Source organism: Ictidomys tridecemlineatus, chromosome 7 (genome assembly GCF_052094955.1).
Source record: "Ictidomys tridecemlineatus isolate mIctTri1 chromosome 7, mIctTri1.hap1, whole genome shotgun sequence".
Taxonomy (NCBI): Eukaryota; Metazoa; Chordata; class Mammalia; order Rodentia; family Sciuridae; genus Ictidomys; species Ictidomys tridecemlineatus.
The window spans coordinates 144,853,311-144,868,189 of record NC_135483.1 but is presented as its reverse complement, the minus strand read 5'-3'; the positions used below and the strand labels follow the sequence as shown (position 1 = coordinate 144,868,189).

General features: G+C 38.9%; 1 long non-coding RNA gene across 1 annotated transcript in view; it reads left to right on the top strand.

Moving 5' to 3' along the window:
• The first annotated feature begins 336 nt into the window (after positions 1 to 336).
• The window catches only part of LOC144365573 (uncharacterized), a 59,465-nt gene continuing 44,922 nt past the window's right edge, over positions 337 to 14,879 (top strand). Inside the window, exon 1 of the long non-coding RNA XR_013424168.1 lies at positions 337 to 486. This is a non-coding gene — a long non-coding RNA (uncharacterized LOC144365573). The remainder of the gene's footprint in view (positions 487 to 14,879) is intronic.

Sequence of the window (14,879 nt, the reverse complement as noted above, 5' to 3'; positions counted from 1 at the left end):
TAGTGATTCAAAGTTATTTCCAACTGATGGCTCGTCCTGACCCTAGGAAAAGGCGTTTGGAGGGCTCCCTCCAGCTGCAGCCCACCAGGAAGGAGGGATCCCTACTCTACTTGAACTGCCCTCTCTCTCCAACAGATGGCCCCAGCCTAGTTAATGGATGACATTCTGAATGGTTGGTGGGAGCTTCCCCACCACTGCCTGTCCTGATAATAGAATTTTTGTACTGCTTCTCATGGGACCCATAATCACAAGAAAAAAAATATAAGAAGACTCGTTTTCTTTTCACCACTGGATGTATTTATTTACAAAGAGGGACTTTAAATGGCCAGAGGCACATACACTTACTGGCAGTAAAACTCTACCCTGTGATTCACTGATTTCTCCAGTCTGCTTCCTGCAGCAGGAGACTTTGTAATGTCACAGTGCTCAGAGGGGAGGTTCGGCCATTTCTGCCTTGTGCCACTGGACGAATGTTTCCTGCGTTTGGTGAGTTTGGCGAAAGCAAATAGTGTTTTAGGCCTGAGGGTACCTTTCACATTTCAATTTGAGAAAAAAATACAGCTTTGGCCCTTGAAATTGACCGTGTAGAAGAAAATGCTTCTTTCTGGGTAGTGAATATTCAACAGCCTGGCTTCCAAAGTCTGTCCACTGACAGCAGGAAGGTTTTACCAGGGCAAAGTCTCAGGAGGGGAGGAAAACAGAGCCACATGTTGCTAAATGCTCTCTGTAATGGGCATGTTAATGGCTTGGAAATCATATGCAGACTTCTCAGATGATGTTTTTAAAGAGTTTTTAAGACATGGGAAAATGCCTCAGATCATTAGTAAGTGGGATGCAAAATACACACCACACTATGATCTTAATTCTGTAAAATAATAGGTAGAGAGATATACACAAAAATCCCATAGTGACTTAGTTTTGTGCTTATTAAAAATGCCCTATGATTTCCAGGCTTCGTACAATGAACATATATTCTTTTAAAATTTTGCATACAAATAAATGTTTATTTAAAAAATAAAGTGGGATTATCTACTTCTACCAGTGACAATTGCTAAGGATCTGATCTTTTACAATGAAGACAAACCTATAATTATTCCCTTTCCTCATTCCTTGTGGGTGGGTAGTATGACCCCTGCCTACTCTTGTGATTTGCTGTGCATTTTCTCACCTCAAAAATAACTGCATATTATTACAAATGAGTTGGATTAGCACACTTGTGACAGATGCCAATTTTGAGGTACAAGTTGGAGACACTTGGTTTTTGCTCTGATGTCCAAGAGCTTTATCTTTTCATTTTAGAGCAATGTGAAAAAATTCCATACCAAAAAATTGCAAGATACATGTGTACAGTGAATTTATTTATATATAAAAATTTTCCAGTGTTATTACTGTTCTAATAAAATTTTGTTTAAAACAGTAATTGAGTAATTAAATATCCTAAGTTGCTAAGCTTTTATTTTTGACATGTTACAATTTTAGGGAAAAAAAACAAGTTTTTTATTGAATAACCTCAATCTCCCCTCATATCGTTATAGTGAAACTGGTATCTAAGTTTTTAATGAGCTCTTTACTAGGTTTTATCTGTTCAGTCTGATCTCATGCATCGTTTACATCTACATTTATGTTCTAAAATAATAATTCTATAATTGCCACAATCAAGAGTGAGCAAATTTGTCACCCTCAAAGTTTTCAGAGCCCCTTTTTAATCCATCCCCCTGCTCCCTACCACTCCAGCAATTATTGACCTGCTTTTTGTAGCTATAAATTGGATTACACTTATGAAAATATTTAATAAAAAAAGAATCATAAAGTCAAAAACAATTGGGATTCTAGAAATGTATTTTGTGGAATAAGCGCTGCTCCATAACATGTTTGTGAAAAAAAGGATTCTGTGCTCAAAACATTTTGGAAACACTCTGTACTGTTCACCTCCCAACTCTGTTCTCAGTACACATAGGCAGAATAAAAGCTCTGAAATGTTCTGCAGCAAAGAAATCCTTTAAAGTCAGTTTGAATTAGTACTTCCCAAACTTATCCGCTGGGATATTCAGAAGCACCACTTCCAAAGCACTGCAAGGGTCAGTGTCATCGAGGAAACGTTAAATGACTTGCTGTGCTTAAAATGAAGCGGAAAAGTAGACAAATAAACTAAGCAAGATTTTCTATAAAAAATACTTTAAAAAGGTTTATGCTTAGATTGTAACCCTTTGCCCCAAGCCCTTTGATTAACTGTAGGAATCTCTCAGATTTGTAAGTGGCTATAGCAACCATTGCTTTAATTCAGGTCACGAAAGCACTGGAGGCCAGAGTACGGTTCCCGGCCATCTCTAATCCTTTCGATTTATTCCCTAACTTCAGGGTGGTGCCTGCAGTAGCTGCAGAGTTGGTCAATTAGGTGCAGAATGTTAGCTGTTCCTTTCCACCCCCACCTCCTGCTCTAGAAACATCTTCCTTCTGTCCCTCCATTTATTCTTTTGTCTCAAATCCAAAAGCAACTGTGGGAGTAGCAAAAGCTCTCTCTTTCACCCTTTTATTCCCCAATGTGACCATTTATGAGCGTAGGCCAGTGGCTCTCCCATATAACAGGTACATGCTTGCCCTGTGGAAAGATGGCTTTTAGACTTGCTTAGCAGGGAAAGTTTGAGGATTCATGCCTTCTGAAAATGTTTATAAAAGTTTCTGGGCCACTTGATCTGTGATATTTTTTTTTTTGGACAATGATGGCTCTATTTGTGTAGTGCCTAATATAACGGAATTCTCCATGATTATGTCTTCATGCTTTTGAAATCAGTTGCTGCTCTTATTGAAGTGTGGGCAAATCCATAAACAAAGAGAAGTGGTTGGGATGTCATAGTTGTTTTAAAAAAGGTATCCGTGACAAGGCTAATTGATTCAGGGGACTTCGTTTTCAATAAAGGGACCGAGATTAGTTTACTGTCGATCTTAATTATTCCATCCATCAGCCATTTGTTGCCCTGGGCAACTGGCATCACTTTTGCTGCTTGCTAATTTTAGCCCATTTTACTTCGAGAAGCTTGTTTCTTTTGTTTCATTTTTTTGTGGATTTGGATGAAGAAAAAAGGAAATGACATATTTATGGGCAACTTCTAAACTGTGAAATACTGAATGCACCATCAGAAGACATTTGCTCTTACTGTTTTTTTTTAAACCACTGATTAAATTCATAAACTGTATGTGTTTGTAGATGCATGTTTACAGGTGAACCAGATGTGAATCTGTAAATGAATATAATCTGGCCTTCTTGCAAAAAATCCAAATGAGTGAGGTAAAAATATAATTAACCATTGTCAGGGTTTTTGGTTATAGCTTTGAAAAATTACTGAAGTTTTGGCTCTTGGAATTTAAATATGTTCTTTTCTCTATATTACTCTCAAATTAGTTTTGTTAAACTCTAAATGCCATCCCACCTTTCCGTTCCTCTCCCTTTCTCATTCATGTGCCTTTTTTGTGGCTTTCCTTCTTTGCTTCTCCATAGCAGTCTCTTCCTGAACCACTCTGAACATAGGTAATTTAGGCAAAGGGATCTTCTAATTGGTGGCTGGAGGAAAGGCAAAAGATTGGGATCTGCATAGATGAAACACAATAAAATACTTCTAGAAAAACAACGACATGTCTGAAAACACTGGGAGTATATTTCTGATCCAATCAAAGAATGAATACTGCAGTTGGATGTCTGCTTATCTGGGCAGGTAACTTCGGCGTGTTTGGAGAGAGCCTTGTTTACAGTGGGACACAGAATCACAACTTCATGGAACCTGCTGTTCCTTCTGTTTCATGTTATTGGCCTATGATTACCCTTGTAAGTCTGATTGTAGATATGCAGAGTTTTCTAGTGTTATCAGATGTAATTCAGAACAAGTGAGTCCAACACATTTAGTTTATGTCTCTTCTCTCTTTGTTGATGGCAGTTATCCTAATAGTTCACAGGTCACATCAGTGACTCTTGTCCTTGTCAGAGATTCTATTTGTTGCAGGGAACAAAAATATTCTTTAAAGAAGCTCAAGTGCTGATTGAAAGCATATGGAGTCAATCTCATGGACCCCAGTTATGGGAATTATAGCTGAGCTCCCTGGGAATTAGACCACCACCAGGAAGTGACTATCTCTCTTGGTCTTTGTGGGTCTGCATTTTTTTCCATCTCTCTCTCTCTCTCTCTCTCTCTCTCTCTCTATATATATATATATATATATATATATATATATATATATATATATATATATAAACTTAAAATATATATTTTTATTTATATATAATATATATTATTACTTATATATTTTTTCAATTTCTTTTTCCTTTTTCTCTGTAGCAGATCAGCTTTCTTTGTGAGGCTGTTAGTTTAATGCTCACAGGCTCTGAATACCTCTTTAATAGGACCCATGTAAAATTCATGCCTATGTGTGGGCATGGCTACCTGGGAGCCTGAAGTAAGAGTGTTGCAAGTTCATGGTCAGCCTCAGCAATTTAACAAGACCCTATTTAAAAACAAAACAACAAAACAACAACAACAATAACAACAAAAAAACCCCAAAACGGCTAAGGATGGGGATGTAGCTCAGTGGCAGAGTATCCCTGTGTTTAATCCCGAATTCCCATTGACTCTTCTTTCTCTGAATCTGAATGAAGGATTATTGTGGGTTGATCTCACCCACCAGGCTATAAGCTCCATGTAGGCAGGGGCTATAGCTGTTTTGCTCATCAGTGGATTTTCATTGTCTAGTTCATGGGTGTGTAATATGTTGTAATATATTAGTGAGTGAACACTATCTGGATCTTCTGAAGTTTGTTTTGGTTGTCTGATATATTTTATTCTCTTGGTTTTGGTTCAGTGGTCTCTTACTGAGTATTGACCATCATACAAAAAATTGAAGAGACTGAGTTTCTAGTTGGTGTTATCCCCCAGAGAAGAGGTATTCTTGTTTCTGCTGCTTAGATAACAGCTATCGATAGAGATTAATTCCCTTCATCCAAACTGAGATTGAGCAAATTCAAATTTGTGTTTAAATCTTTTCAGAGAATGTTTCTAGTAAGCCCTGATTCTTAGAGTGCCACCCTTCAGTGATTCCAGTGAAGGTTTGGATGTTTCCAGGACCATTATTTTTGGTGGTCCTTAAACTCTTGATTTTTTTTTTTGGTTTAAATGGCAGAAAGACTGCCCCTACCTCTGGCTTTTCAGGCTCACTCATTAAAGTGCCTTAAAGAGAAAAGTATTGTCAAATATCAGGCTAATCTCTCTTTGTTTTCCTTCTCTCCAGGAACTTGACTCTGGGGTATTGCTATCATGATAGCTCTTTTATTTGACTTCAATTGTTTATTTGTTTTGTGGCATGTTAGCTCTCCTTTTTCCCCCAAGTGAGTAGATTTGATACCAGTATAGTCTACCATAATCAAACCTGCAACCCAATTGATGAAAGGAAGAATATATCAATGTATTCTAGAGATAGAATCTGATGAGTCTGTTTTGGGATTAGTTGTGCCTCCTGGTCTAAGCATCTATGTCCATTAGGAGTGGAATGTTGGAGTGCTTAGTGGAGCTGCTGGTCTATGAGCGAGGTAGGCTAAGCAAAAGGAAGGAATTGGGCGTGGCAGGTATTGCCAAAGTGTCTGCTTCAGCCACCATCAGCATTGTTGTCATCAACATCATCATCACTTTTATGGATATCTCACTTTAAAATTTTTTTTAATAGTTGTAGATGGACAGAGTGCCTTTATTTTATTTGTTTATTTTTATGTGGTGCTGAAGATCAAACCCAGTGCCTCACACGTGCAAGGCAAGGGCTCCGCCACTGAACCCCAGCCCCAGCCCTGATATCTCACTTTCAGAACTTTTGACTTACAAAACTCTGCATTTTTTTTTTTTTTACTTCTGGTTTCAGTACCCTGAATCTACAGTCAACATTCATGTAAGCAGTTATTCCAATATCCTAAGTGTCCTAAATTTTATAATAACCAACTTTTCACTGTCTCCAAAACTCCTCCTTCCTGCCCCACCTATCCCAACAGTCCCCTGAATTCTAGGTTTAGAATGGCCTGTATATACTTGTTTCTCTCCGTTCTCCACCTGTTGTTACTCCTGTATTGTGCAGCTCGAAAACTGCTAATATTTGTTCCTGTACCTCCACCCAAGTATTAGGGGGCTGGAGAATTTAATTAAAACTACACTGAGATTCCATCTCACTCCAGTCAGAATGCCAATTATCAAGAATACAAGTAACAATAAGTGTTGATGAGGAAGTGGGAAAAAAGGTACACTCATACATTGCTGGTGGATTGCAAATTGGTACAACCACTCTGGAAAGCAGTATACAGATTCCTCAGAAAACTTGGAATGGAAACATCATTTGACCCAGCTATCTCACTCCTCAGTATGTACCCTGAGGACTTAGAATCAGCATACTATAGTGACACTGCCACATCAATGTGATAGCAGTTCAATTCACCATGAAACTGGCCTAGGTGCCCTTCAACAGATGAATGGATAAAGAAAATGTGGTACATATACACAATGGAACATTACACAGTCATAAGAAAAATGAAATTATGGCATTTTCCAATAAATGGATGAAACTGGAGAATATTGTGCTAAGTGAAATAAGCCAATCTCCCAAAAACCAAAGGCTGAATGTTCTCTCTGACATGTAGATGTGAACTCACAATAAGGAGGGGTGATAAGGAAGAATAGAAATACTTGGATTAGACAAAGGAGAATGAAGGGATGAGATGGGGAATGGGAGGTGGAAAGACAGTAGAATGAATTAGACATGATTTTTCTATGTTCATATATGAATATGCAACCAATGCAATTCCATATCATGTACAACCAGAAGAATGGGAAGCTGTGCTCCATGTACTTATAATATGTCAAAATACATTCTACTATCATGTATAACTAAAAAGAACAAATAAAAAAAAAGAAGGAAAAAAAGAATAATGACTGAGTAGCAGGACCAGAATGAAGGACCAGTGACATGTGGGGAGAAACTGAGTTTCAAAAAGAATTTAATAAGAAATATCACAAGATATCTTTGTTACCTAAAATTCATTGCTTGGAACTTTCTGAATAAAGGCTCAAATGAAAACACCCAGGTTAACTTATATATTGATGATAACAAATTCATTCTTGCTCTGATGGTTATTTAGAAATTAGGGAATAAATATTCAAAAAGATGTTCCATTGTGGACAGGGAAAGTGAGTTAGAAAATGAGGTCTTTTAATTTTGCATCATGAAAATTTTCTTCAGCTTATTTTTATCAGAGTTTGGGTGAATTGAAGCTGTACCCCATTAGTACCATAACACCTACTAACATTGTGAATTTATGTTCTCAGTATGCATTATCCTTTCATTTTTACCACAAATCTGTGAGACAGGCATTGTCATGATCCCATTTTTAGATGATGAAATTGAGAAAAGCAATTTTCTGAAGGTCATAGAAAGCTTAATAAGTGGCAATGCCAATATTTGAGTTCTGGGGTCTGACATCAGATCCCTATTTTTAAATACTATACTAAGCTCCCTCCCTATGTGCATATAATACATATTAAAATGTTTATTTATTTATTTTTTAAATATTTATTTTTAGTTTTCAGTGGACACAACATCTTTATTTTATTTTTATGTGGTGCTGAGTATTGAACCCAGCTCTCCGGGTATGCCAGGCGAGCATAGCTACCGCTTGAACCACATCCCCAGCCCCTAAAATGTTTATTTTTTTATGATAGTGTACATGGTAATAAAAATATATGGGAAAGCACTACTTTCAGTGGAAGTTTATACTATCTGGTGTAAATCAAATCAAATTAAATTAAAATAATTAAAATTTCTATATTAGTGTATTTACCAAACTGCTCTAACAAGATATAGTGGCTTGGTCAAGAGAGATGACCATTTCTCTTTCACAAAACAGCCTTAAGGAAGGCAGCAGTACAGAGTCACCCAAGAATTGAGTTTTCTTCTCTCATTGCTTTACCAGCCTGAGGGGCACTGCCCATGTGTCCCTGGCTGAAGTGACATTATATCCACATTCCAGCCCACTGGATGGGGGAAAGAGAAAGAAGAATGAAGACTCAAGATTCTTAAGTGTCCAGAGCTAGAAGCTGCACCCGTCATTTCTGTTCACATCCTGTATATAAGAATTTGGCCATATGGCCACACCTAGCTGCAAGGGAGGCTGAGAGATGGCCTGTGGTAGGCAGTGAGAATATTTTGATGGGTTGAACAGATGTGGCTCCTGCCTACATGGAGCTCATGTCTAGTAGAGGAGATGAACCACACTGTCTGAATGGTTCTGTGCCTTGTTAAAACTTATATGGGGATTCTATTTCTAAAAAGGAGAAAGAACAGTTAACAGGGGACAGTTAATAACCTGTACCCTGGTTCTAGATTAGTAACACAAACAATAATGTATTTATGAGTTTGGAATTTTTAAAATTAGCTAGCATCTGGTATAAGTGATTTTCCCCTTATTTATAATAAAACTATCTTGCCTTGGATGTAATAAAGATAATCAGAATAATACTCCATCTCAAAGCAAGTTTTATGGTCTAAATTGTTTTAAAACCAGAAGAGATTGCAGGGCATTGTTTTACTGCAAAAAAGTATTATAAATACTGTGGAGATAAACTTTGCTATATAATTAAAGGATATTTATGGGTACACATTGTATAGGGCATCTGACTAGATATTTGGAACCAGCTTACAGAGATTCATTATTAACATGCTATCCTTTCTCTATTTGATTTGTAAGATAAGATTGATGGGTGTTCACATAGAACAAAAGGGGATTTAATAACAGGGTTCTGCCTCATACCAAGAAGGCGTTCTGATTTAAAACAAACACAGCACATCAGCACAAATGCTCATGACTCAAAGCCTCTAGGCTTGATTAGCATCCTTGGGCAAATTAAAAAGAATTCTTAACCCCCTGTGGGGGCCTGTATAGAATGCAGTTATCTGAGCAGCTCACAGCCCAGGGAAAATGATGACATCTAAGACTGCAGTTTTTATTTCCGAAGAATTTTTGCTCTGGAAATTTCTGTGCATGAATATTGATGAAAATTCACAATGATCCTATGCATCCTATTAAACAAAATGCCCATATGGGTGCAGCAGTCTCCAGGTTACTGCCATTCGCCATTATTTAGTGTGTCGTGGTCCTCAAGTCAGGGCTTGTTTTGGTGATTGCGCATTCTCTTTTGCTTGCCTAGTTTTGCAGTCCTGCTTGTCTGAAGCAATCTTTCTTTTTGGTTCCTGGACCAGGAAAGAGCTTCTCCAGGGACTCAAAGCACAGAACATGAAGCTGTAAACATCTCCCCCAATGCAGCCCAGCAGCTTTGACAGAGGGAATCGAGGTTCTGGGAAGCTGAGGGGCTTCATCATGAATGTCCAGCTAGCCCAGGGCACTTGGGTCTAGAATTGCATCTCTGGCCTCCCAGTCCAGTGTTCTTTCTTATTGCCACTAGCCTGTGTTAATTACAAAGTCCTGTCTTTTTGTAAAAACACCATTTTAGAGTCTAAAAAATTTGTATTCTCTAGTGAATTAGGCATTTCTTAATATCCTCTTGGTGGATACTCTCACCAAGAGCTGTTATTCAGACTTTGACTTTATTTTGAAGTGAGTTATCCATAGCCAAGTTTTAAGTGTGTATGTGTGGTTCAGAACATTAATTCATTATCTATAAGTGTTTTAAAAGCTACAACTTACTATCTTTGCATAATATATTTTAATAAAATAGAAGCCTTGAAAATTGAAAGCCATAAGGGCTCTTAATCTTTGAGAGATGTTGGGGGTAATGCCAGGTGGAGGTGCATATTTGAGACTGAATAAACACTGTGACCAAAGTACCTGACTTAGTGGTGGAAATGTTTATTTGGGGTTCATGGTTTCAGAGGTGCAAGTCTGTAGATGGCTGAGTCTGTTGCTTTGGTGCTAAGGTGAGGCAGCACATCATGGCGAAAAGGTGTGGCAGATTGGTGCCGCTTCATTCATTGCACCCAGGAAAGAGAGGGAGAGAGGGGGGGGGGTAAAGGACCACAGGGAAGATAAATCTTTTCAGGGCACATCTCCCAGGACCTACCTCCTCTGGCCATACCCCACCTGCTTACAGTCGGTTCATTCAAAGTAGGATGGGTTGATTAGGTTGCTCTCACAATCCAATAATTTCAACTCTGAATATTCCTACATTAACACAGGAGCTTTGGGGACACCTCATATTTAAAGCATAATACACGTGTTGTACAGAGTGAGTCCTGATCAAATAATGAGTCTTCTACTTTATTGCTAGTCCCAGTGAAAATCAGCAAAGAAGGAGCACAGGACCTGTGTGAAGGCAAACGCAGAACACTCTCTTTATGAGTTAGGTAGGCTTTGGCCATTCACATATGCATCCAGAGCCTCAGCATCTCCTCTGTGATGGAGAGATAAGTTCACCTGCTTCCCAGCAGGCTTATTGGGAGGATCAAGTCATATAATGCTTATGAAATGTATTATAAAACAGCAAGTCCCATTCAAATGTGAGGCATATTGGTTTTTGTTATTGTTTGTGGTAGCTTTATTATTTCTATGAGTTGTTTTCCAGTGGCCCATGTAAGTTAAGTTGTTGCAAGCTCGATGAAAAGAGGTGACAAGCTGGTTGTGGCTGCTATGGTCTGAATGTTTGTGTCCTTACAAAATTTACATGTTCTAATTCTAACCCATAAGGTGATGGTATTAGGAGGTGGTGTCTTTAGGAAGTCATTAGATGGATTCTGAGGATGGAGCCCTAATGAATGGGATTAGGCCCTTATAGAAGGGCAGCCTTGCCTCTTTCACTGTGAGGAACCAGTGACAAGGTGCCATCTATGAACCAGGAAGAGCATTCCCACCAGACACAGAATCTGCCATAGCCTTCATCTTGGACTTACCATTTTCTGTTGTTTACAAGTTACCCAAGTTTATGGTAGTTTTGATAAGGCAGCTCCAATGGACTAAGACAAAAGGAAAGTCTGTTTGGCCTACACATTCATGCAGTGATCTGAGAACTGACACCTAGCAGTTACCATTAGATCCAGAATATCATTGTCAGCTGATGGATACCTTCTTTGAATATGCCCCATCTGCATCTCAGCAGCTTCATATCCTCTGGGAGACAAGAATGAGCTGTCTTTGACCACCAACATGCTCCTCTAGGGTATCTATTCTGTGCTAAACCCCTTCATCTTCCTGGGTCCCCTTGGCCATTGTAAGGTGGCCAGGAGGACAAATACGATTCCAGAGAAGCCACAGGAAACCTCTCTGTTTTCTGAGTATGAATGATATTGACAGTTGGAAACCTTCATCCTGTCTTGATTTTGTCTTTTCCCTTCCTCCTCCTCTTTCTTTTGGGTAATGAAATCCCATAAACATAAAACTCTGGGGCATTTGCTCAAGACTTACAGTGCTCTCTCTGAACAGTCACCCCACCTCCTTTTCAGAGCTCTACCTTCACCAGGTTCTTATGTTCATCTTGTTAATGAAGTTGGGGAAATATTCTTAGGAAGGGCCTATTGAGAAAACTGTGCATGCCAAAGTTCAGATGATATCAAGTCCCTGGAAGTCCCAGTACTTGAAGGGTTCATCATGTGAGACACTGAGGCTGGAAAGGGCAAAGGAGCAGGTATGCCATCTCTGAGTGCCTATGAAAGGGGTCTGCCGCTGCCTCTGCTGCCACTGGGAGCCACAGATGGGGACTGATATGACTAAGTTTACATGGGATCACTGCTCCTTCTCTGAGCCTTTGCTTTGAGGACCACAGAACTTTTGGACTTCTGCTGGTGGGAAGCAGAGGATTGAGGTCTGAAGCATATGTTCTGGAAAAACACCTCAAGTGGAGTAGAGGGCTAGCGATTTTTTCACATGGGACAAATGACAGGCCCATTATTTTAGACTTTGTGGCAGCAGAGAAGACTACGTGCCTTGAAGTTGGGAGAAAGCCCACATTTCCAGGGCCCAGTGTGTGAGGTCTGCTCAGAGGTCTTCCCAGAGCCTGGCCATAAGTGACCCACTGGTCCCACCGACTGGGGCATGCACACTGACAAGTTCAGTGTCAGACAGCCCTGACCTCTTTTTTTCAGCCAGCCTGTTTTTGGTTTCTTTCCTTCCTTCCTTTTTCTTTCTTTTCTCTGTCTCTCTCTTTCCACCTCCTCTTCCTCCTCCTCTTTTTTTTTTTGTTTTAACTTTAGAGGGAACTGAGAACAGCTAGCAAACTTTTCATTGTACTGAAGCTAGCCCCGAATCAAAGGAACCTGTCTACAAATAGTATGGTTCCTGCAGAGATTCACTGTGTGACCTAAAAGTGCCTGCATTGTGGGGACATTTTTAAAATTTAATTGGTTATTTTCAGTCATACAGGACAGAAAAATTCATTTTGATATAATTATACAAGCATGGAATATATCTTATTCTAATTAGGACCCCATTATTATGGATGCACATGATGGTGGGATTCACTATTGTGTATTCATATATGTAAATTATTTTGGATTTTTTTCACTGTCTTTCCTATTCCCTTGCTCCGTCCCTTCCCTTCATTCCCTTTTGTCTGATCTACTGAATATCTATTCTTCCCCTCTCCTCCCTTATTTTGAGTTAGCTTCTACACATTAGTGAAAACATTTGATCTTTGGCTTTTGGAGACTGGTTTAGAGACTGGCTTAGAGATTTTGGAGGCTATCACTTAGCCTGATAGTCTCCAGATCCATCCATTTTCTGGCAAATGTCATGAAGTCATTCTTCTTTATGGCTGAGTAATACTTCATTGTGTATATATACACATTTTATTTATCCATTCATCTGTTGAAGGGCACCTAGGTTGGTTCCATAGCTTAGCTATTGTGAATTGAGCTGCTATAAACATTGATGTGGCTGCATCACTGTAGTATGTTTATTTTATTTTTTTTAGTATGTTTATTGAAAATTCTTTGGATATACATCAAAGAGTGGGATAGTTGGGTCAAATAGTGGTTTCATTCCTAGCTTTTTGAGGAATCTTCATTCTGCTTTCCAGAGTGGTTGCACCAATTTGCAGTCCCACCAGCAATGTATAAATGTACTCTTTCCCCCGCAACCTGGCCAATATTTATTGTAACTTGTAATTTCCATTCTGACTAGAGTGAGATGAAATCTAAGTATAGTTTTAATTTTCACTTCTCTAATTGCTAGAGAGGTTGAACATTTTTTCATATATTTATTGATCATTAGTATTTCTTCTTCTGTGAAGTGCCTATTCAGTTCCTTTGCCCATTTATTGATTGGGTTATTGTTTTGGTTTTAAGTTTTTTGAGTTCTTTACATATCCTGGAGATTAATGCTTATCTGAGGTGCAGGAGGCAAAGTTTTTTTTTTTCCCCATTCTGTAGGTTCTCTCTTCACCTTCTTGATTGTTTCCTTTGCTTTGAAAAAGCTTTTTCTTTATGGGGACATTCTTAATCTCTCAAGAAAAACAGCTTTTGGCACTGATAGATTTTTTTGTTTATGTGAAGGCATGTTGGTAGTCTTATAACAAACCTGAGTCACAGAGGACAGTTAACCCTGAAAAATCTTGTGTAAAGGCCCAGACTTCACAAAAAACAGGGGCATTTGTCTAGTATCTGACAAACTTATTTAACAAAATTTGGACACTTTATCAGACAATATGAATGGAATTAATACTTTAAATTGGAGAGGAAGTGGGAGGAGCAAACGGCAGTTTTAATGATCTCATGGTTTTGCTTGGATCTGGCCCTGGTCTCTATTTTACCATGAGAACCAGCCAGGAAGAAGGGAAAAAACCAGACAAGACATGTGTGTGGGGGGAGTGTGTGTCTTTTTACCTATGACTGATTTCAGCCAGAAAACAGGGCCTGATATGATTAGCATAAAGCTTGAGCAGTATGATTCTGCAGGGTACATTGGGGTTGGCTGGTGGAGTGGCTGTACTATTCTGAGAACTTCTCTCTCTCTCTCTCTCTCTCTCTCTCTCTCTCTTTTACTTTAGAGAGCAGCAGTAGGATCTGTAGTGAAAGTTTCATCGAGGGTGTCTGGTTAGAGAGTGATATGCCTTTGGGGAGAGTCAGCTAATGCTGTGACATCATTGGCTGGCATCTGTGAGAGATGCTGAGGAGGGTGTTCTGACAGTGATGGAGAATTATCTTAGAAAACTTCTTTAAGACTGTGATTTCTAGGGAGGGAGGGACAGGAGGAAGGGGAAAGGATGGGAGGGGAGGAGAGGGAAACAGGTACAATTACTTCCTCTCGTAATTATAAATATGCTAGTTGAAGTTTAGCAAAAAAAAGCACCATTTCAACTATTGTGTGACTCCTGCTTTAATTTCCTTTTTTTTTTTGTTCCTTTTTCTTTTTAGGGGTTCTTTTCTTCCTACATTTGCTATTGCACTTCTTCCTTTTGCTTCTCATTCCCCTTTTAAAAGAAATTGGTAACTGGAAGCAGTGGTGCAGGCCTGTAATCTCAGATGCTCGGGAGCTGAGGCAGGAGGATTGCAAGTTCAAAGCCAGCCTCCGGAATTTAGCAAGGCCCTAAGCAACTTAGTGAGACCCTGTCTTAAAATAAAAAATAAAAAATAAAAAGCGCTGGGAATGTGGCTCAGTTGTTGAGCGCCCCTGATTTCAAAACAAAACAAAACAAACAAACTGGTAAAAGAAAATTTTTCTCACTTTAGTACAAATGTTGCTGGAAAAAAATCAACAGTTCGTTTTATCTGGATATTTTAGAAACCTAACTGTAAAAATGGGTGGAGTAGAATTTTAAGACACATAGTTACACAAGTGTTTTAAAACTGGTGGTTCCAAGGGGGCAAGTTGATTAGGTAATTACCCTTGTAAAAGAGTAACTTAATCTGTGAGATAC